The sequence below is a fragment of the Dermacentor albipictus genome, chromosome 1 (genome assembly GCF_038994185.2).
Source record: "Dermacentor albipictus isolate Rhodes 1998 colony chromosome 1, USDA_Dalb.pri_finalv2, whole genome shotgun sequence".
NCBI classification, from domain to species: domain Eukaryota; kingdom Metazoa; phylum Arthropoda; class Arachnida; order Ixodida; family Ixodidae; genus Dermacentor; species Dermacentor albipictus.
In genome coordinates this window covers 475508247-475530192 of record NC_091821.1, presented here as the reverse complement: position 1 = coordinate 475530192, position 21946 = coordinate 475508247, and the positions used below count along the sequence as shown (strand labels likewise).

Here is a 21946-nt window from a genome sequence, read left to right as displayed (position 1 = left end):
CGTCGATGGCGGCCAGGCGTTGCTGCAAACGGAGATGCCGAAATTGCTGTCGAAGGAAAAGGAACACCGGAACTTGGACATTTATTGGCTACGTTGTAACCATCGTACCAGGATGAGAGGTAAGAGTACGAAGCCTCTCAACAAATGTTCTTGCATCTGTGGGGACTTTTCTGATCTTTACACCTGCACACGACTGCAGCTTGACCGACACAGTTGCGCTATTCGCCTTTGTTCCAAAATATCTGCATATTACCTAGGTGGGCTGTAGACTTATCTTATGTTGATATTCTGGGCCTCTTACAACACGTTTCTATTCTACTTTCATCATTTGCGCACCGCGAATGGCAAAATTATTTCAGGCCGTCCCGACTTCGCGTGCCTGTCACGCCATGTGACGGAAACCGCGAGAACTCTCCATCTCCTTATCACGTGTGCGTACTGATTATTTACTACGAAGTCAAGCAAAGAGAACGATTTAGTTCCAATTCTACGTCATTGTCGTCATTAGCCTTTCGCTATTGCTCAGATTTTTTGAGGCCGCACCCACTTTGCCCTGCTTTCATGCGACGCCACAAAACCGCAAATACCTCAAAAAGCCAAATCACAACACCGCCAGTTATCTGTAAGCACTAAATATGAAGTATTGTGCCAAACAAAAGTGAAATATTTTTTGTGCAGCTGGAGACTGCCCTCGTCCCTAGAGGAATAAAAGTGGCTGCCTGAAAATAGCTGTGGTGCTATGTACTCGGACATAATTAGACTCGCCGTTGCACATACCAGCGCTATAGTCGATGAGCCACCGCAAGTTAAGCAAAGGAAAGCGAACTCTTCTCCGCTTTGGGAAAGCCTGCGTCACTATCCTTACCGGGTTATCTACTTTCACTTCGTTAGTTCGGCCACACTGACACCCTCTTCACTTCTGCGTGCTTCTCGACTCCCGTTAGCAAATTAGTTCAGGAAAACCTGTAGGCAATGCTATTCACTTTCATACTGGTCACGTCCTAAAGTGAGTATAGCGTCTGACTGGGCAGTTCAAGCTACACTGCAGGTCACCGTCCGTGCTTGCGTGGGTGAGCATGTAAAATTGGCGTCTTGAGAGAGGGGGCGCTACAATATAAAGCTATACCAAAGTGTTTCTATTTCATTTCAGCAACAAGCCCTCCACGATTGGTCAAACATTTTTCGGACTATCCCTACTTCGCCTGTCTCTCAGTGAATGTAACGAAAACCCTGAAAACTCTACATCTTATATGACTTGTATGCACTGATTATGCATGATTAGGCCGAACAAAACGAAAATGAATATTTGCGATTTTACACCTTTTTCGCCGTTAGCCCTCCGCCATTGGTCTAAAGGTGTGGGGCTGCGCCGATTTCGTCTGCCTGTCACGCGACCGTGCCAAAACCACGAAAACTGAGCACGTAAAAGTAACGTGTGTAAGCATTGAAGATCCATTACTATGGAGATCAAAAGTTATCTTTTTGGGGGGCAATAGCCGCATACTGCCCTGTTCCAAAACAAAAAGAAGATGACTACCAGCCGGTCGCTGTGGCACTGGCTACTCGGCGCAGCCCGGAAGAATGCGTTTATTACGTGTAATCGAAACTTCTTTGGGACATTATAACGTTGTCGAGGCTTTTTAGCGCCCATACGACATCACGTGACGAAGCCTTCGTCGCTGACGATCCGCTTTAGTAGCATTTTTCACCTTGTGCTCGATGCCACTGCGAATTCTAACTTGTTACTGCAAGTTAAACTAGGGGAAGCGGACCAATCGCAGACGCCCGGTGCCACCCTCCTCATAAGAATATCTACTTAAACTGCGCTCCCTCAGCCTAATCAAAATACTCTTCACTTTGACGTGCTCCTCCTTAATTGTGAGCCAATTAGATAAGAAAAACATGTCAATGTAGGTAATGCTATTTGCTTTGAAAGCAAACAACTGCGACATCCTGTAAACGAGGAGAGCGTTTGAAAGATCCGTTCAAACGACACTCCGGGTCACCCCTCTAGGCTTGTGTTGGTGCTTACGCAACTTCGGTGCCAGCAGGTACACATAAAAAACACATCCGAATAGGTTTACATTAGTGGGCACTAAAATAAAAGCAGGGAAAAATAGGCTGTACGTTATAGCGCCCATGGTTTCTTCTCGATGAACCAGAATTCATAGCAGTCACTTCTGCTCAAACTCCAGCACGAGATTTGACGAAACACTGCGTTAAATCATTGCAAATAGGGAGTGAATGCTGCGGCACAGCAGGTATGTCATCTGGCGAACTTTGCTAATACGTACGACAGACAAAGTACGTAGCCGTAAATAGCACACCAACGCAGAAAATAGCGTTTTAACGTCTGTGTAGAACGCTCCCTAAGCCAATGGGCCAGAACTGGCATGATAGTATGCGCGTTTCGCACGCTGTCTCTTGAAACAAAGTTGCTCATCAACAAACGTGCCGCTATCAGCGGCAACTCTGACTTCATACGCAGGTCGTCACGCTATCATTTGTCGTTCCGGAAGCCCTCAATTACTTTAATTACGATATTGAGGTTATACCGCTTATGCAGAGAGCAGAGTTTTTTCAACATGCTTTGAATAACGTTGTTTCTTTTAGGCTGTCAGTGAATATCTTGTGTTGGTGGAAATCCCTTGAGCTAATGACGGTCTTGCAAGATTGCCTTTAGTGGGTGCGATATCTATAAATGTGAGTGCAGGAACTGCAACAGCATCAAGACGACGAAGATGAAAACTTTCTTCGTCATTCGTTCGTTGAGCTGGCGCCTGATGACGGGTCATTTCCAAAGTACGTGCGGTGCATTAGGGTATCCCGCACAGTGGTAGGGTCATTGAAGTTAGATGTGGTGGTCTTGTGCTGGGATTGAGAAATTGACCTATTTGAACCTGTCTCATCAGGACGGCTGTACGTACAAGTTGCGGGCGCGAAGTAATCAACGCGTTGAATAAAACGCGACGTATACAGCAGGTGTGCCCTTACGCAGACATTTGTGCATGCTATGTTTCTACTTGCACGTCGTGCACGTCGTGTCTTGTCATTCGCGCATGCATGGATAATCTGGCTATTCGGCCTGCTGCTCCATTGCTCACATCTTCGGTGATGATGATGAACTTGGCCGCAAAGGTTGTTTCATGGCATTAAGGCTCCGAGTGCGGTGAAGCCGCGCCTAAAGTCGAGATTGGCATGGATCGGGCGCTCCAATTTTACGATTACCATTTAAAGTTTCTTTGTGCACTTGCAGAAGCAAATGGGTTAAGACTACGTGTAGACGAAAAGCTTCACGTTTAATTAACGCTACACAACATGAACTCCCGGCGAAACGCAGTCAAGGTCGCACTTCGCACCATCCCCACGACGCACGATTGTTGAGCGCGAAACACTCGTGAGACCCCAACCACCGCAAAATCATTGGTAGACTGAAGCACAACAGTGAGAAAGAGCCTGGAAACAAATTATTTCTGTGGCAGGAGTTATAACAAATCGGAACTTGGATTTCCACATGAAAACACCTCGATTATGACAATTCTAAAATCAACTGACTCGAGGCAGGAACCTTTCTTTCTTTTTTAACAACTAAGGATCCAGCTATGTTTAATTTGTCAGCATCTGGCTGTTACGTCAAAGTTTTATGTTACTAAAAGAACTATTTGAACTATTCGCTTCGAAATTACTGGTAGTAATTACTATTCACTTCGATTTCGATTCGCATGAGCCTAGTAATGAGGTTTGCCAGCGGCATCTTTCATGCCTGGGCAATTTCACGTCGCGTCTGTGTAATGAAACATGGTACCAGCTTTGGTGTCGCCTTAGGGATACTCTGGTTCCTCCAGCGCGCCAGGCACATTCCACTATCGTGCGTGGGCACGCTATTATATTATCTTTTAAATCAAATAGCGTTCCTTGGCTCTTTCGGCCGTGATTGTGGTCGTTGGTAGGTGGTGGGACATTCATCACGTTACAAAGTCACCGATGGAATGTATGCCAGCTCTCGTGAAACCGTTTTGCGGGCACATTCTTTGCCGCATCTAAATGCACCAGGTTAAAATTAATAAAAGAGGCTTTAGATGCTAACGTAGTTCTCCCAAACTGAGTTCTAAATAGGGAATTTGCAACTGTGAAAGAAAATCTCGTCAAATTTCCCTCCATATCAAGGCCTGTTGCGGAAGTTGTAAAGATAACAAATGGATTACAGTTCGAAGATAAAACTCGGCTTTATTGTAGACATAACTTCGTATAGTTTGTTAAAGGAAATAGCGAGACATGCCTGCACGTGCAGTCACACGGGTGCTTCGAAAAGTGTACAGGTGTAGATGATGAGTTAGGCACTTAAAGTACCTTCAACTGGTCGCTGTCCAGCACTCTAGAGCGCTCTCTCGGTGCGGTTTACATTTGGCTGCTCGAAGGCTGGCTCTTAGAACATTCACTTGGTTCTTTCAGTGCACTGTGTTCGAGCTAAGAACGCTCGAAGGCGCTGTCCTTTTTGGAATGCGGACCGCACCTCGGATCGATCCGAATCTCCATCATGCGGCTACTCCGATTGATCTGGGACCAACGGGACGTTCGGCTAGGGCAGGATTTCTCTGGGTCCAATCTCGAGAGAGCTCCACATTGCGGTAAACTGAGTATTACGTGAGAGGAATCAGTGGAATGTATCATTAAGTACAAGTGCCCGCAAACGAAAACCTAGTCGTCAAATTTAATCAGGAGTCCACCGCTACGGGGCGCTTGATAATCATATCGTGGTTTTGGCACACGAAACTTTAATTTTCATTATGTTAATAGTAAATCACGTATTGAGGGAGCAACAGAACAAAAGGAGCTCCGCGCTAAGTCATGTCGTTCCTCCAGCGTATAAGCTCAGCGCACGCACGCTTGCGGAATTGTTACTCCGGTGCCTGCCCAGACAGTCGAATAGTAATTGCGCTTGTTTTGGTGAACTTGTCTAACCGGTGCTCTCTTCATTCGGAAACTGAACCGCAGTGCACGTACAGTATCCCGCGGGAACCGGGAAAGCATGTTGGGGGCTTCGTTCTTCGTTTGAGTCGAGGCTTCGTGTAGCATTACTTCTCGCCGATGTGCACCGAGTTACGTTACTTCGTGATGCCGAGCATGTATGCCGCCGTGGCATGTATGTCACTGCTATCACTCCCCATCCACGCGGTTAGGAGCAAGAACTGCACTTGATGTATAAAATGAAATGCAGATTAATCATTTACTTAGGGTCTTGAAACAGAAGCGTTAACACAATTCAAGCCACGAAGACCCTGCTGCTGTATTTAAGCCATTCGCGATTTATTGGCTTTTTAAACTTTTTGTTGTTGATCCAGACTGGATTTCGTTGCTTATCCGTAGCGATTTGTTACTTTATTCACTTCTTCTTTGTTTATCTTCCTCGAATTTTCGGAAACACCTCATTTGAAGAAGCAGGCCCTACAGACGTCATCAGCTTCCACTGAACTTTCTTTTTTTGCTCCTTCGCTCACCACTTAGCTTCCTGTAGTGTTGAGACATAGGTGGATCACTTTACACTGCTTTCCTGGGGTAGGTACATTTAATTGCGCCTTGGATTATTTGGCCAAAAAAGCGTAGGAGGTATTGGGTGCGCGTGTTAGTTAAAGATCGTCATTTGCGGTATTAATTATTACGACCATTCTATTGAACATTCAGAATTGCTATGCTAGTCATGGCATTGCTCACCATCTATGTTTTTCTCAATATCCTAATTTACAGCTATCCTTAACGAAAGCGTGCATACGAGTAATAGGAGTGAAGTAGCAGCAATCGTCGTACGGAAACTGTAACCTACCTTCTCACCAGCCAAACATTTGCGAAGTCCTGTACACCTTAAGATTGAGCGCCCACTCGAAGCGCACCTACACCGTTCCCACCTCGAGGTTAAACGCCAAACTTTTGGCACCGTATAAATGAGCAGGAGATCATTTGAGTGCCCGCATTGTAGCACTACAGAAGCAGCATTGACTGGTTGAGTGCCCGCAACATGACAGGCAGGGAAATGGCTTTCGCATTCATCCGAGCACCATGGATAGAAGCCCTACCTCTGTGCAAACGGTGAACCCGGGGTGCTCTAACAGAGATTACTGTCAATGCTTTATGGGAATTTCCGGCACGCAGGAAATTGATACATACTTGCGAGCAATAATCGCTGTGCATTCCTAATTTTTCTCTGAGCTCCCGATTCTCTCTCTCTATCTGTGTATGTGTGTGTTTATATGTGCGTGTATGTAGTCCTATGACCTTTTTCTCTTTGTTTTCTCTCCATTATAGACAAAAGAAATAATAAATTATGGGGTGTTACGTGCCAAAACCGCGATCTCATTGTGGGCCACGTTGTAGCGAGGGACTCCGGAAATTCGGACCACCTGGCATTCTTAAACGTGCACCCAAATTAAAGTACATGGGTGTTTTTGCATGTCGCACCCATTGAAACGCGGCCACCGTGGCCGGCATTCGAGCCTTCGACCTTGTGCTTAGCAGGCCCCCACCATCGCCACTAAGCCACCACGGTGGGTCTCTAGCCCGCCCACTTGCTGTGTTTATTGAAAGTTGTTTATAGATTTTAAGCAGTGTTTTACGTGCTAGTTGTCTTTTTTACCTAGAATTATTTTTCTCACTCTACCCTCGCTTCACATATTGTGTCGCGCTATTCCCGCGGACTTCTGCCGCACGCATTCCCGCACGCATTCTGCCGAGCATGGCAAAATGCGCCAGAAAGACGGCGAAGACGACGATCAGAGTAGCGCTCGTGTTATTGTTCTGCCATCTAGCCTGCAGCCGTCTCTCTCTGCATATATTTTGTAAATACACTTTCCTATCCCTTTTCGCTACTCTCAGCCCTGTGGAATTTCGGTAGAGATGCGGGGTACCCACGTGGTACAACGGAGCTCCGCAGCGGCCGACGTTTGGCTTTCTCCACGATGGCGGAAGAGCGCTCGGCACCCACCGAGGCGACTGCAACTACAACGGTCGTCCTGGATCAGGTAAAAGACTCAGGCACATTCTGCGGTACTGACAACAGCGACATCGATGACTGGCTACCCCTGTAGGAGCGTGCAAAGAAGAACAATCAGTGGGATGAGACGATCATGTTGGCAAACATATTATTTTACCTCGAAGGGACAGCGAAGGTGCGGTTTGAGAATAACGAAGACGAAATTGGGAGCTGGGATGCATGCAAGGAAAAGATGTGTTCCCTTTTCGTCAAGTCTGAAGGTAGAAAGGCAGCAGCAAAGTACGAGTTGACATATCGTGCGCAGACAGCGACACAGTCACACTTGACTTATATACAGCACGTGCTTGCCCTTTGCCGCATATCCGACGACGGCATGATGGCGTCCGAGAAAGTGGGCCGCGTGCTAAAGGGCACAGCAGATGATGCCCTCAATCTGCTAATCTGCAAAGACTGCTACAATGTCGATGCCATCATCCAAGAGTGCAAGCGCTTTGATGCCGACAAAAGTCGACGCATTACCCATAATTTCGCTCGACTTCCGAACACGGCAGCAACGTGGTCGTGCGAAGACGTACCTAAGCCGTCCGCGCCGCTCAGCGTAGAACACGTGAACAAGATCATCCCACGTGAACTTAAGACTGTGTCTCCGGCTTCTACGTGCGGCCGTGCCTGTGACCATCGATCCCAGATAGTGCTACTAGTGCAAGCTGTCGTTCATCAGGAGATCTCCACTGCTGGCCTGGGCTCTGTGTGCACCGCCGCTCCTTACCAGCCGATCTACAGCCGTTCCTCACTTTCGCACGCCCAAGGTCAAAGGCCGCCGTTCCGTACTCGTAATCATGCCGAGTGGAGGACTGCTTATGACCATCCCGTTTGCTTCAACTGCCGTCATATTGGACACGTGGCCCGCCATTGTAACAGCCGTTGGTATTGGTATCAGGCGCCCTAACGATACAACCATCGCCCCGACATGGATCATGGCCGATTTTGGCCCTATCGGCAGCCTCCCTAAACCACCAGCGACGACGCTCCCTCCATGCCGTGTCGTTGTTCACCATCCCCACCTGTTCACCCGTCCCGTTCGCCGTTGTCTCATCGCCAATGATCTCGCTCGCCCCAATTCCGGCGCCTTACGCCGCCAATTGAACGACTCCCTCGGGAAAACTAGACGATGAAGCTCCTAGAGGTAAGGAAGCTCTCGGAGGTGACTATGCATCGACAACTCGCCTGCCAAATCCTCTGACCACACTGCAGACCAGAAGGAACCTGATAGACGTTAAACTGGATGACGCATATGTTGTTGCTCTAGTGAATATTAGGGCTCAGATATGAGGGATGAATTAGGAGCTTCGTCGCTGCATTAAGAAGGTGTTAACACCACCCATAGTACCGTTCATTCGTGGCGCCGATGGCGGAACTTTCACGTGCTAGGGATGTGCTCCGCCCGAATAAGTGTTGCCGACCGATCCACAAGTGTACTACTTGCCGTGCTCGAGAAATGCTATCATAAACTCATCCTTGGTGTGGATTTTTTGTCTACCCATTCTGCCCTTATTGACTGTGGAACCGGCTTGCTTAAGCTGGACCTACCGTGCTACCATGACGCTCCTACTGCACGCCGACCGCGGTTGTGCTCAGCGGATTACGTTTGTCTGCCTCCTAAAGCCATTATATTTGTGAACTTGCGGCCTTTTATCCCATTCCCGATGGCGCTTACACCTTGACTCCGATCTTTGACGTCTTGTTCGCCAGAAACGTCGCTCTTCCTCACATCCTTCTTAGAGATACAGATACTCGAACGTCTATACTCATATTCAATTTTAACTGGTGCACGCAACTTATCCCAGGTGGCATCAGTCTAGCCCACATCTCTTCGATGAGTGTGCCGTTTCTGCATTAGTCACCTACGCTTCTTTGTCCTCTGCCCCTTACCCTTCCTCGCACAACCTCGTTGACGGTGATATCGAAAATATGATAGCGTCTGACCTCCTTCCTGCACAGATAGCCGATACGCGGCGCATATTGAAGTCCGACCGCGATATCATCAACTTTAATGACTGTCCTTTGGAGCAGACATCTGTAGTCACTCATAAGATCAATACTGGGGACGCCAGCCCAATCAGACGACGTCCTTATCGCGTCTCCTATGCAGAGCGAGAAGTGATACAGCATGAAGTCGAGAAGATGCTCGCCAAGAACGTCACTGAACCTTCATGCAGTCCATGGGCATCACCGGTCGTCCTAGTCTAGAAGAAAGATGCCAGCTGGCGCGTCTGCGTAGACTACCGTCGCTTAAACGAGGTAACGCGCAAGGACGTCTACCCTTTGCCGCGGATCGATGACGCTCTCGAGTGTCTACGCGGCTCTGCCTACTATCTCTGTCTACAACCTGAGGCCAGGATACTGGCAGATATCCGTCGATGATCAAGACCGTGAAAAGACCGCATTGGTTACGCCCGATGGACTTTACCAGTTTAAGGCAATGCCGTTTGGAGTGTGCAATGCCCCGCCCACACTTGAAAGGATGATGGACTCCCTCCTTCGGGGATAGAAATGGTCAGCATGCCTCTGTTACCTTGACGACGTCATCATCTCAGCCATTTGATAGCCACCTTAGCCGCTTGTTGGCAGTTCTTGAAGTTTTCCAGCAAGCAGGCCTTCAGCTCAACTTTGCCAAATGCCATTTCGGCCCCCTCGAAATCATTGTACTTGGCCACCTTGTGAGTGCTGAAGGGGTGCAACCTGACCCAGAAAAAGTTCGCGTTGTCAAAGACTCCCCTATATTACATTCCACTAAAGACGTATGGAGCTTCATCGGCTTGTGTTTCTATTTTCGACGTTTTGTCAAGAACTTCGCCGACGTCGCCCGTCCACTCATGCAGCTCTCGAAGAAGGAAACGTCATTTTCTTGGGGTCCTGACCAGGCCACTGCGTTTCACACGCTCACGACATTACTTACGTCACCACCCATCTTGGCACATTGTGACCCGTCAATCCCCACTGAACTTTGCACTGACACCAGTGGACATGGCATCGGCGCTATTCTGGCTCAGCAGCAACAAGAACAAGACCGCGTCATCGCCAATGCCAGTTGCCTTCTTTCCTCTTCAGAGTGCACATTTCGATCACTGAGCTCGAGTACCTCTCACTAGTTTGGGTTGTCGGCAAGTTTCGACCATACTTGTTCGGCCACACCTTTTCGGTCATCATGGACCACCACGCAATTTTCTGGTTGTCTTCCCACAAAGATGCGACTGAACGACTTGGTCGCTAAGCATTGAAACACCAAGAATACAGCTTTGACGTCACTTACAAATCTGAGAGACTGCATGAGGATGCGGACTGCCTATCCCGTCATGCAGTGGATCCCCCCGACTTGTCAGTGCACGATTGGGCTCAACATTGCCAAATGCCATTTTGGCCCCCGCGAAATCATTGTGCTTGGCCACCTTGTGAGTGCAGAAGGGGTGCAACCTGACCCAGAAAAAATTCACGTTGCCAAAGACTCCCCTATACCACATGTACGTTTCCTAAGACCACCTGATTGGGACAGCACCTTGCCTTATGTGACATTTGCCTACAACTCGTGACGCCATGACACCGCTGGCTAAGGGTCGTGGGTTCGAGTGCCTTAATTAACTCCCCCGTACTTAATTGTGCTTGAATTTGCTTCACCTCAATCAACACCGAAGGTAGTGGGTTCGATTCTTGAACTTCACGATGTCAATTGGAATCCAGCTTGGAGAGGCCGTTTCGCCCATATCTCCATGTAGGGTTGTGGGTTCGAGTGCGTTAATTAGCTTCGCCTTGATTACCACAAAATGTCGTGGTTCCGACTCCCACCAAATTTCGTGGGTTTGAGTGCCTTAATTAACTCTATCTTAATTACCTGTCTCGTCATTCACTTCGCCTTAATAAAAACCAAAGGTAGCGTATTCAACTTCCGACCTTCACGATGATATTGCAATGAAACTTTGCGGTTCTCCCATATCTACAAGTGGGTTTGACTCCCACCAAAGGTCGTGGATTCGAGTCCCTTAATCAACTCCCTATTAATTAACTGTGCCTTAGTTAGCACCTCAGGTGGTGCTGACGCTTCTTCTTCGCCTCGGATTCACGCTTTCTTATAGACCAGAACACGATACCCTCGCACCCAGACTAACCGAACGCATACTCTCGCACCCCGGTTGGCCGGCTGCCAAAGTACTTTCATCGGCGACCGGTAGACATGGCAAGCGCCAGGTCTAGGACTCCAAAGTGTGGAAATGGGCCCGTTCACGCAGATCCACAGTACAAGACGTCTTTTGGGCATCATTGCGTCGTGTTTGGATGCCGAAACTACCAGCGCAAAAGGAGCAGGTTGCTTAGCGCTGTTTGCGAAGAGCACAACACACGTTGGGAATCGTGCCAGTGCTGTGTTTTCAGCCTGTACTGATTTCCATCCGCAACGAAGAATGCCAAGCTGCGCCACTGGGGGAGAGCTGCAGTGAACAGGAAGAACTACCAACCCAGTGAAAATGCACGAGTGAATATTTGATCTGTCTATATTTTGGTGCCACGTTCAACTTTGCGCCCGACGAAAGTAATATGTGTAACACGCAGGTTTGCTCGAGTACTTTCTGGACAACAAGCCTAAAGAAAAAAATCCGTGCCGGGGCTTCGCCTTGGCTATAACAAAAAGGCAAGCCTTTTCGTGTTTTCATTCATGCAGAGCTCCAGACGGTTAAGTGGAACAGTTGAGTTTGGGGTTAGCGATACTTGCAGCTGGTGCACGGCGTGACTATTAAGCGTGAACGACAAGTTGAAGGCAATAGAATGTTGCTCTGCTGGTGAGCGTTATTGCTAATTAAAGTAAACCGAAGTCAGCTGGTCACGTAGCATATGTGCCCAAAAACGTAAACGACGACTGCTCGTCGCCGAAGGTGTTCTTGCAGCGCACCTGTCTTTACGAGCTGGTGTTGCAGGTGTCATTAGTAACGAATTCATTTGAGCCTCCTGAGCTCTAAACTGCGTGCGGGCTGTTATGCAGGGCAAAGCGCGAACTTTTTCCGTTCATATAGCGAGGAAAATAAGGTGGGTACTTATTGTTGTATTTTGTAACAAGCTGTTGCTCGTTCTTACCAGTTTTTCTTTACTGTTTTATTTTCTAAGGGAGCGCCAACAATCTGATATAGCCTCGCCCAAACGAAACAGGTCTGATACCAGGTAGTTGCAGTTGGTGGGGCTGATTTTTTAGAATGCAGGTGCGGTTGTTGTCTTGTACCAAATGGTTCCTGATGATGCAGCTTTCAGTAGGGATGGTAATTTTATGTGCCCTGTCTTGGTTTGTGCAACAACTGTACACCTTCATTTGTCATGCTCCCCCTGTTATACGGGCTTTGACTGCACACGTAGTTGAACATTATTACTGTAGTACCTCATTTTTCAATGAGTGCAGGTTTAGCATCATATGCTGCTCGTTAGGGTGCTGTAGGCTTGTGTTGTCAATGTTATACTCTTAAGTGGCTAAACAATACAATTGGCCTGGTGTATTTCCTATTTCATTTTGAGACGACTTTATATCTTCGCAACAGCGATGGCATAGGAAAGAACTACAGCCCTTCTTACTAAAACGTATATGTTGTTCTCAATGTGCAGGTGGTGAAGGGCAGGTGTCTGCTAATCAGGCAGGCTGTGCGCCCAGTCAAACGACCTCGCGAGTTGGTGGCCAAACGCGGCCAGCCGAGTAGTGACCATGACAAACACGACCAAACTGAAAGTGCAGAAGACAATGTTCTGCGTGCTGGTGGCAACCTAGGAACGTTGTTGCATTCTGATACGCAAGCACTAGCTGCTGCCTGTCTAGAGCAAGAGCAGCAGATCGTTCAGCATTAAGGGCACACATCACAACAGGTAGCGTCTGTTCACATACCTGCAGTGGATGTCCTGAGTGAAACAGCGCAAATAGAGACACCAGGTCACAGTAAAAAAAGTATAGTAGAAGCTACAAGCACAGTAAAACTGCTTAACAGCAAACTGCAGGAGTTGACATCAGAACCGCTTGACATTTTCTCTGCTACATACGAGGTAGTGGTTGAAAGCCCTGAGGAGGTACAGGCAGCCCCATATTTTTATTTTGAGACATATTATTATGCAGACAATCTCCAGTCTGTAGAACTGTCCACAGTGTCATCACTTTCAGAGCCCGAGCAAGCAATAGTACCAATGGACGTTTCACCTGAGTGTGCGCAGCGAATTTTGCACGAACACTGCTACTTTTCTTGCAGTGTGAAAAATGTTGATGCAGGAACCCAAAAATCTTTTTACATTACAGTTTCATTACCGCCTAGTCAGTACCAGTTTTACACTGGATTGCACCTTCTATGAATTGGTCGAACCTGTGGAGAGTTAGGTCAGCACTCAATACAAATTAAGCATTAGTGATGCTGTTCTGCTAACTTTGATGCGGCTTAGACTGGGCGTGCTCTATGCTGATTTGGCATTTCGGTTTGCTATATCGGTATCTCTTATTGGTAAAATTTTTCGCACAGTTCTTCGAGCACTAGCTGAAATTTCCTGACGATATTTAATCATCTGGTTACCTCAGAAGACCATACAAAGGTCACTTCCAAAAACATTCACATATCGCATCTAAAACAGCACTAGATGCATAATAGACTGCACAGAGGTGCATATGTACCGCCCTAAAAAGCTGTATGCTCGTGCCCAGGCATACAGCCAGTAGAAAGGCGGAAATACTGCAAAATTTCTAGTAGCCATAGCACCCACAGGCCTTATTATGTTTGTATCTAAAGTATATGGACCGCGGGCTTCTGATCAGTTTAGCGTGCCAGACTCAGGATTTTGCGACTACCTCGAAAGCTGTGATGATGTAATGGCTGATCGAGGCTTCACCTTGAATGAGGAGATGAAAGCAAAATGTGTTCGCCTAAATGTACCCGCTTTTACATAAGGAAGGGACAGGCTTGAAGAAGTGGAGCTGACGAGGACAAGGCGAATTGCTTCGTTAACAACATATGTCGAAAGAGCAATTAATCGTATTATGACATTTAGAATACTAAAGTACAGTGTCCCAATTCATCACAAGAAACTTGTAAATGTGATTGTTGTAGTGTGTGCAGGATTTTGCAATTTGAAGTTGCCCCTGATTCACAGTGATGTCATAGTTCAAGAAGGTACCCCATGAGAAAAAGTATATGGCCACAGACTCGCTGAAAAACACTGAAGTTATTCCTAATTCAGACATAAAAACTGACAAGTGGCCGGGAAAGCTTGCAATCTCATGTTTGTACTGCAGTCCTCTATTTGGAGTTATATGCATAGGTGAAAAAAAAACAGCTTAATCGCGGAATGTGTGGTACTTCTGCTCGGAGGAGTACCTGTGTCATGTGCATTACTCGCTAGCAATGACTTAGTTGTAGGTGCAGGATTGGTCTTGCAACACTTGCTCTAAAAAAAGGCTGTGTCAATTTTGTGTTATTCTGTACGGTAAGCTTTTTTTTATTTTTGCGAGTGATTTCACTTCAATCTCAGACTTGCAATATGTTTTTATTAGTGTTCATAGAGAGCCTGGTAGACTTGCGAGGGATTTCACGTGAGCTCCGAGCTTTATTCTAAATATGGCAGAAAAGAAACCTGCATGATACTATACTTGCCAGTTGTCCATCATGTGTATTGACATGTTTTTGTGCTTATTTGTATAGTTGTGTCGTGGTACTAAGTGCAGTTTGCCAGTGTACATCTGAGGTCGTCTCACACAAGTGCTCATGGGATTTGGAAGATTATTCTATTATGTTCTTATAGATGTTCACAAAGAAGAGCCTTATAACCTTTGTTTTTTTCTGGTTGCGAGTGATTTCACTCTGAAGTCCAAGATTTACTCTGGTAGATTCAGTCAAAAATATTTCAGGAGGAAAGCATGCAAGCTGTATTCGCCAGTTGTCCTTAATGTGTAGTAGCATTTTTTACACATAAGATTAGACCTTTGTTGTAATCAGTACAATTTTCTAGTGTACATGTAAGGTCATATCTCACAAGCGCTCATGTGATTTGGAAGGCTATCGCATGACGTTCTCATAAATGCTCACAAAGAGGAACCAAGGCGAATCACCACTGTGTATCTTCTCGTTTTCTACGAAAAAAATTGTAGCACTAGTTTGTATAGTACATCTCACTGTCTCGAAAAGTAAAGGCTGCAAACAATTTTTTTATTGACTCATCAACACAAATGATGGGTATTTGTGTTCCAAAGGGGATATGTGTGGACAAATTTATTTTTCTGTCTCCAGAAATTGTACATATATGTTGTAACACCTTCTGCTTTGAATGCATTGGCAACAGCTGCAACACCAGCCGCACGGATTTAAGGTCCTCACAATCATCCTTGCTGGAATTGGTAAACAGAAAAAACTTTGTGTGCGCATGCAAGATGCGTCACTTGTTTTATGCCTCAGGGCAAAGTTCCAAATTTACGTAAACTACAATATGTCTTGCCGGTCTTTTTCCGAGCTGTAGTACTCTAGATCATAAAATATTTACAATAACTAAACAATATGCGGCAAATTAACCACTTTTGCCATACTGTCATTAAGTAGCAGTACGTAGAAACTTGTCGTATGCTTCAAGGGCTGTCGACCTTTGAGAGAGAGTCGTCTATCAAGGCTCGAAGGTACAAAGAAAAGTAAAAGTTGCGCACTCTTGCAAGGGTGGAGCTTAAGTATGCTGGGTCATAGTTCACATTAACGAGGACAGTTCGCCTGCATGTCCACACATAAAAAAGCAATGTTTCCTTTGGAAACAGTGCATAGTGAATTGTACTTGACTGTAGTAGCCCGTCTGCCCCGTCTGCCTGACTTAGAAAGAAAATATCCATTACGTCCCTTCCTTACATCATATTTTCCGTTGTCCAACAAGGAGGAGCAGTCTTCTGTGTAAGGGCACTTAATTTCAAGAATGGAGTCGGTGCCAACAAGTCCATCTGGGCTTGCAGGTAGGTACGGTTCAGTTTGTGACACCACAGTTTCTAGTCTTGCCACTTTTAGGCCGGTTTCTTGCTCAAACGCCTCCCTGGCTAGAGTTCCACACTGTGTATCATGCATATTTGCCTTGTTACCTCTGAAGCTATATAGACCACATTAACGAAGCAAATGCTTTTTCTAGCAAAGTTTGCTTGCGCTTAGGTATCTGTGACATGGCTGAGGCTGTTATTCTGACCTTTCTACTGCCTTCCCACACACAGCAACGTTGGCTAACTGTTCCTTTGGCCAGTACTGAGGATCATGCAGCCTCGTGGCAGGTTTCCCAGTCTGGATTTGCCTTCTTAAGCTGAAGTATTTGTATTTCTTCTGGAATTACATTCTTCTTTGTGCCACGGTTCCATTCAGCACTCTTGTCTGTACATGCCGTGCCAGTCAAACCAAGTCTGACGGCAAACTCTATCTTCCAAAGTAGAGCTCCTGAAAAAAACTTGTTCCAATTTATACTTCATAAGAGACACTCCTTTAAAACTGTTGCACTACTGAGACTTATGAAAGTACAAGTTACTTTTAGTTATTAGAGACATTGTACCATCGTCTCCGACTAGACATGGCATACGCGAACAATTATCTGTGCCGCACAGGGCGTACCACTAACCCCTACTGTGATAACTGTGGCAACTTGGACAATGGAGACAATGGAGCACATATTACTTGAATGCACTGCGTACCGCGACGAGAGGCAATTTTTTAGGAACAAATGAGCATGATTTGCCATGAACCACTAACATTACCCAGCATCTTAGGTGCAATGCCCAGCCCTTAATAAGAGCTGCGGGTTTTGTATTTATTGCTCAAATTCCTGTCAGAAATTGGTTTAATAGGAAAGCTTTAAAGAACCACCATTTTACATAGAAAAGGCTACATTTACCCGCCATTTCACCTGTAAATATTAGTATCAGGTCCACTTGCGCATTTCATATTTATCTTTATTCTCTTTTTATCCCCACTCTCCTCTGAAATATTTTAATCCCATTCCTTTTCCCTATACAGAGTAGCATGCCATCGGTCGTATACGCGCCGGCAAAAATCTGCTTTTCTTATAGTCTCTCTCTTTCTCACATTTAGTTCACTTTGCATTTAGGCAAATGGCAGGCGGTCGAATGTAAGGGCACAATTCACGCAGCAAAACTGCATGCTTTGTAATGCATAGGTTGGTAGCATGTAAAACAATTAGCGTACCAATGTGGCTGCAAGCATGTGCTGCACCTGCCATGCAAGAGCAGTCCGCTTTTACGACACTTACACATGGCTGAAGGCAGATCCAAGCTTTATGCGGGGGCGCACTTAACGCCTGAGACCTTTCGACTTGTCCTTTGACAAAAATGGAGTGTATGGGCATGTCCTTGTGCACAAGCAAGCAGCCTACCTTGCCACATTCAACATAGTTGTAGGCTTCAGTGCTTTTGATGACATTCACTTCTTCAAGGTCACAAGCTATTGGCTTCAAAAGGTAGTAAATGATATTGTGTTTCTGCATAGGAGGCCAGAGCTTCACGTCTTCGATCCAGTCTTTGATATCATGAAATTCAGGCGGATACAAGGCACCTGCACAAAATACATAAGATTGCAACATAAATATACAGTACTCAAGACAGTGTCCATTAGGTCGCAGACGGAGATATAAAATCCTAAAGCGCTAGTTCTAACAATGGCTAAATTATTAGTCTGTGCTCACATAGCACTCCTGTAAACCTGAGGAATGGCAGGATTTTGCACATTAACAACACCAGATTGGCTAACAGTAGCGGGATATAGCTTTTAAGGCTAAATTTTCACAGGAGCAGGATGTCATAGATAGCTTCTGAAAGGGATTGATGAACGATACACTTTTATTGGAACGCTAAATTGCAGGTGATGCTCGGCAACTGCATGCTTTCAAAACATTTTAACTCAAAGGGGACCATTAAAAAAGGATTTTGAAAAGTCACGGAGTGCGCAAAACGAAAAGACAGGCCCGAGAGAAGATATTGCTTCAGGGGAGCAGGCGCTGTCTTTACAACGGCTGCTACTGCTCCCCCGGGAAAATAAGTGATGCTGTTTTGGAGGTAGAGAGCTGGAAAGCGCGAGAATGGTATAATCCAGCATGACTGATACAGCACGAGCGCCGCAGGCATGAGAAACTTTGTTTGATGTGCTGCGCCCATGCGAGGAAATAGGTGACGCCAACGAGGAATTTACCGCATGCTTCAGAGCACTTATGGGAGAAACACCGCTTTCCGCGAAACTCGTCGGAAAACGTACGCACAGGCAAAATTTTGCCGCGGGATGCTTGTCGAAAAGTAGACGTTTCATAAAGCGTTATCGTGCAACCTTTAATAATATATGGCACGAACACAGTGCTGTATATTCCTTCACAGGTTACATGCCAAAAATGCGGAGATATAACAGCTCACACGTGTTCTAGCATGTAGCGCGCGGTTTGTACAAGGGTTATAGCATACTTACCCGATGTATTCGCTTCTGCAATCGGCACAGCACTCAGTGTGTCCATTGCGGACTTGCATGAGGTCTTGAAGTTTGATTGAATTGAGACAGCGAAAATGACAGGTTAGAAAAAACGCTAAACACGCCTTCCGCCCAGCTAAAAAGCACAAGTTTCGCTTTTGCGCCGGGTCGCATTTTCTGGCGTGGCAGCCTAGGCCTGCTACTTCGCGGCGCTTGGGATAGATGACACAACCGGCGCTCATCAATATGGCGGCGCGCTTTCAATTCACGGTGTTCTGGTGTGTAAAGAAGTTTATGGCCTAATTCGCCCCAACTGATTCCGAAAGTTTTGGATTCGACTACCACCAAAGATCCCGCGTCTTTATTAACTTCGACTTAATTCACGCCATAGGTCGCGTGTTCGACACCCACCAAAGGTCGCGGGTACGACTACCTATGAATTTCGCTGTCATAACGCTCAACATCGGCTTTTTTAACCTATGAGCCATCTAAGGCTTTCGCCCTATTGAAGTTTTTCTGCGATTTGAAGACAGCCCATTGCATCTGTGGGCAGGATGTTCAAGGATTAGTACGATGGAGAGATGAGAATACACAGGCGTTAACCTTTAACTTCGAGAACTAGTGAGCGGTTGTCAACAGCGGAGGCCACGCTTTCGCATTTACTTTTCTGGCTTGCACATTCGTAATGACGAGCTGTTTCCGGCAAGACTGCCCCTGAACGATCGGCCCGGACGATATTGCGAATGACACGTCAATATTGCCCCTCATGGCGCAGCAGGCGTTCTAGCGTTTGGCGCCAGCCGCAAGGACCGATGAGATTCCCGCCACATCTCACACCTTCATTTCTCGGTGCCTCTTTGTATTCTCGTGCTGTAGCGCGTATGTGCCTCGAGGCGCTGGACGCTGCGGTTTAAGCGCCTGTTCAACTAAGAGCCGCAGGAGGTACACAAAGGCTGAATGAGAAAACCTCCCGCATATTGGCTGCCGAAGCAACGCCGCCACGGTAATTTTCTCGCCACTCGCTCGCAGCTCGCGACGTGGACACTCACAAAGGCCGGCCGGCGGGACGGAGCGAGAGAGAGAGAGAGGCCGCGTTGCTCGGAGGTGGCAGCTGAAGGGCACTCGAGCGCTCCATCCCTCTCTGAACGCTGCAGATGCAAGTGAGTCTGGCCCTACATCATTATCCGAAAATTCAATACCGCGCTTGATTCTTCGTTTCACCAGAACACGTCAACAGCAGGAATGCGTTACACCAGGCGTTTTGTTTCGTGGCTCTATTGGTGCCGACAACTCCCCGGCATCCGTACAGTGGTCCGTTTGGCTATCTTTAGTATTTCGATAATGGAGCAGAACGTTCTGTTATGTACGACGAATACAAGCACAGTGGGCACGTTATTTCCGTGTGTGTGGTGTTGGAGCAATGTAGAACGCTTAGAAACGAGTGGCAGCTGCTCGCCACGACGGATAGCGGTCCAAACCCATCGTTATCTCAACCACCAGTAGTATGGAAGTATATGCTCAATTATGGCATCCTGCGCATAATGTATGGGGCATTGGCAGACGTCCTTCGAATAGATTGTGTGTGGTGCAATGTTACGACCGCCAGCATTTCCATTTTATTAACATTATAAGGAAGGAAGCGGCAGATCCGAGTGAAGTATAACACGATATGCCTGTATACTGAACAAAAAACGCAAACGTCACTTCAAAAACAAATCGCTGCTTTTTCTGCTGAAAGAATCCATTGTATCGTCATCTGCTTGCCTTCCAAGTCAGGGAAGGACACCGATCCAGTGTTCCTGACTGCGAAACCTATTTTCCAATGCCTTTTCTGCCGTTCTCGCGTGACATCCGCATTGAATTTATATTTAAGGCGTTTTATGTATCCAAATCTTGCTGGCAGCCTATTAAGGGAGTGGGATGAAATCATAGGGGATAGGACACGGTGGGGGTTGAGGTGCCGGTTGCACAGGCATCCTCATGCGCTACAATCTTCACGAGCAGCTTCTGCCCGCGTCAACATACAGTGTTGGGCAACCAACATATACACTCGTCTTCACGCAGCCGTTCCACAGGGGGCTCAGGTGTGGCTGCGTGGACTGTTTAAAAGGTTATTCGTAGTATTTCATTTAAATAACACACTAAGACGGTCGAAAATTCGTAGAGTGCATGCCGACCTTGGGCGCTTCGATACACGTGAGCGGCCCGATGCTAAATACACCCACAGGAACGTGTCCAATGTACAGATTTTTTTAATTCCTGACATGCTCCGGCCACAGTGAATTTCTCACCATTCGTCATAGTGCATCACTCCGTGACACCTTGCATGTAAAATTTGCCATTTCCATGCCACACGCGTTCGCTGACATTGTACAAAAACAAAGTTGAATTTTCTGAAATTATTTCTCTTTAAAAATTAATTTCACTTCTCCATTCACTGCGTTGGCGAATGGGCTAGTATTATGAACGTTCACTAGATCGGACAGGTCACGATGATTCATTACGTGATGCGCACAGCATACACTTCATGAGCACCACCATTGACGTTGCAGGTGACGCTCGTCGATGGTGTGTGGGACGAGACCTACAGCAAGCCGTTGGCGTTAAAGGGGCCATGAAGCATTTCAACCGAAGACGGGTGGTCTACCTGAAATTAAAATAGGCTATTTGAGAAACACTCTGCCGCAAAAAAGTACTTCAAGGTGTTCACCAATAGTGGAGTTATTTGCCCTCCAACGTGCCCTACGCGGTGCGTGCGCTCCTTTTTTCAATGGCTTGCACTGCGAATGCCGTACGGTGAAGTGGGGCGTGCCCATAATGCGCCGCCTACTGAACGTCACCGTGGCGCGCAGTCATGGAGGAAGGAAAAAAAAAAGAACTAAGGATAGGCCCTACCCACTTCCTCGCACTAGGAGAACACCTGTGGAGGAAGTCACGTGCTCTTTTTTGCGCTGTAACGGCCACGTTGTCGGGGCACAATGGCGGTTTCGTTGTTATAATAGTGTGCGCTGATGCATTATAATACCGTGGCAAGATATAATACCGTGGCAAAGGCGTCTTGTATGCAGGATTGCGTTAGTCTCCACGTTTCGTTCCGCTGTCTTACGTAGACCACGCTCTCCCGGCTGTTGTTGTTGCCACGTGGGGATTGGAACAAATGAAAACGTGAAACGAACTCCCATAGAACGCTGTACACTACGTACCACGCTACGGACGAATTGCGATCTGGGAATGTATATTTCCCCGCTTGTGTGGATTCATGCTGCGTTGCCATCACAGACTAAAACCACTGCGCTTCAGAATATGTGTGATAAACGCTTTCCAAGTCTGTAATAGCTGTGCGGTGTTCCTACTCTTGATAGCAGACGGATGCATTTGTGGCGCGTAAAACAGCCACGCAGAATGATGGGAAATAAGCGGCCGCAGGGAGTAATCAAGGGACGAGCATTCCTTACCGCAGGTAGTTGTGTGCTGGAGG

General features: G+C 46.8%; 1 long non-coding RNA gene across 1 annotated transcript; it reads left to right on the top strand.

Moving 5' to 3' along the window:
- Positions 1-21102, top strand: LOC139059473 (uncharacterized). The gene is made up of 3 exons (XR_011514190.1): positions 1-119; positions 19498-19628; positions 21021-21102. It is a non-coding gene; the product is annotated as an uncharacterized lncRNA (long non-coding RNA).
- Positions 21103-21946: the final 844 nt, after the last annotated feature.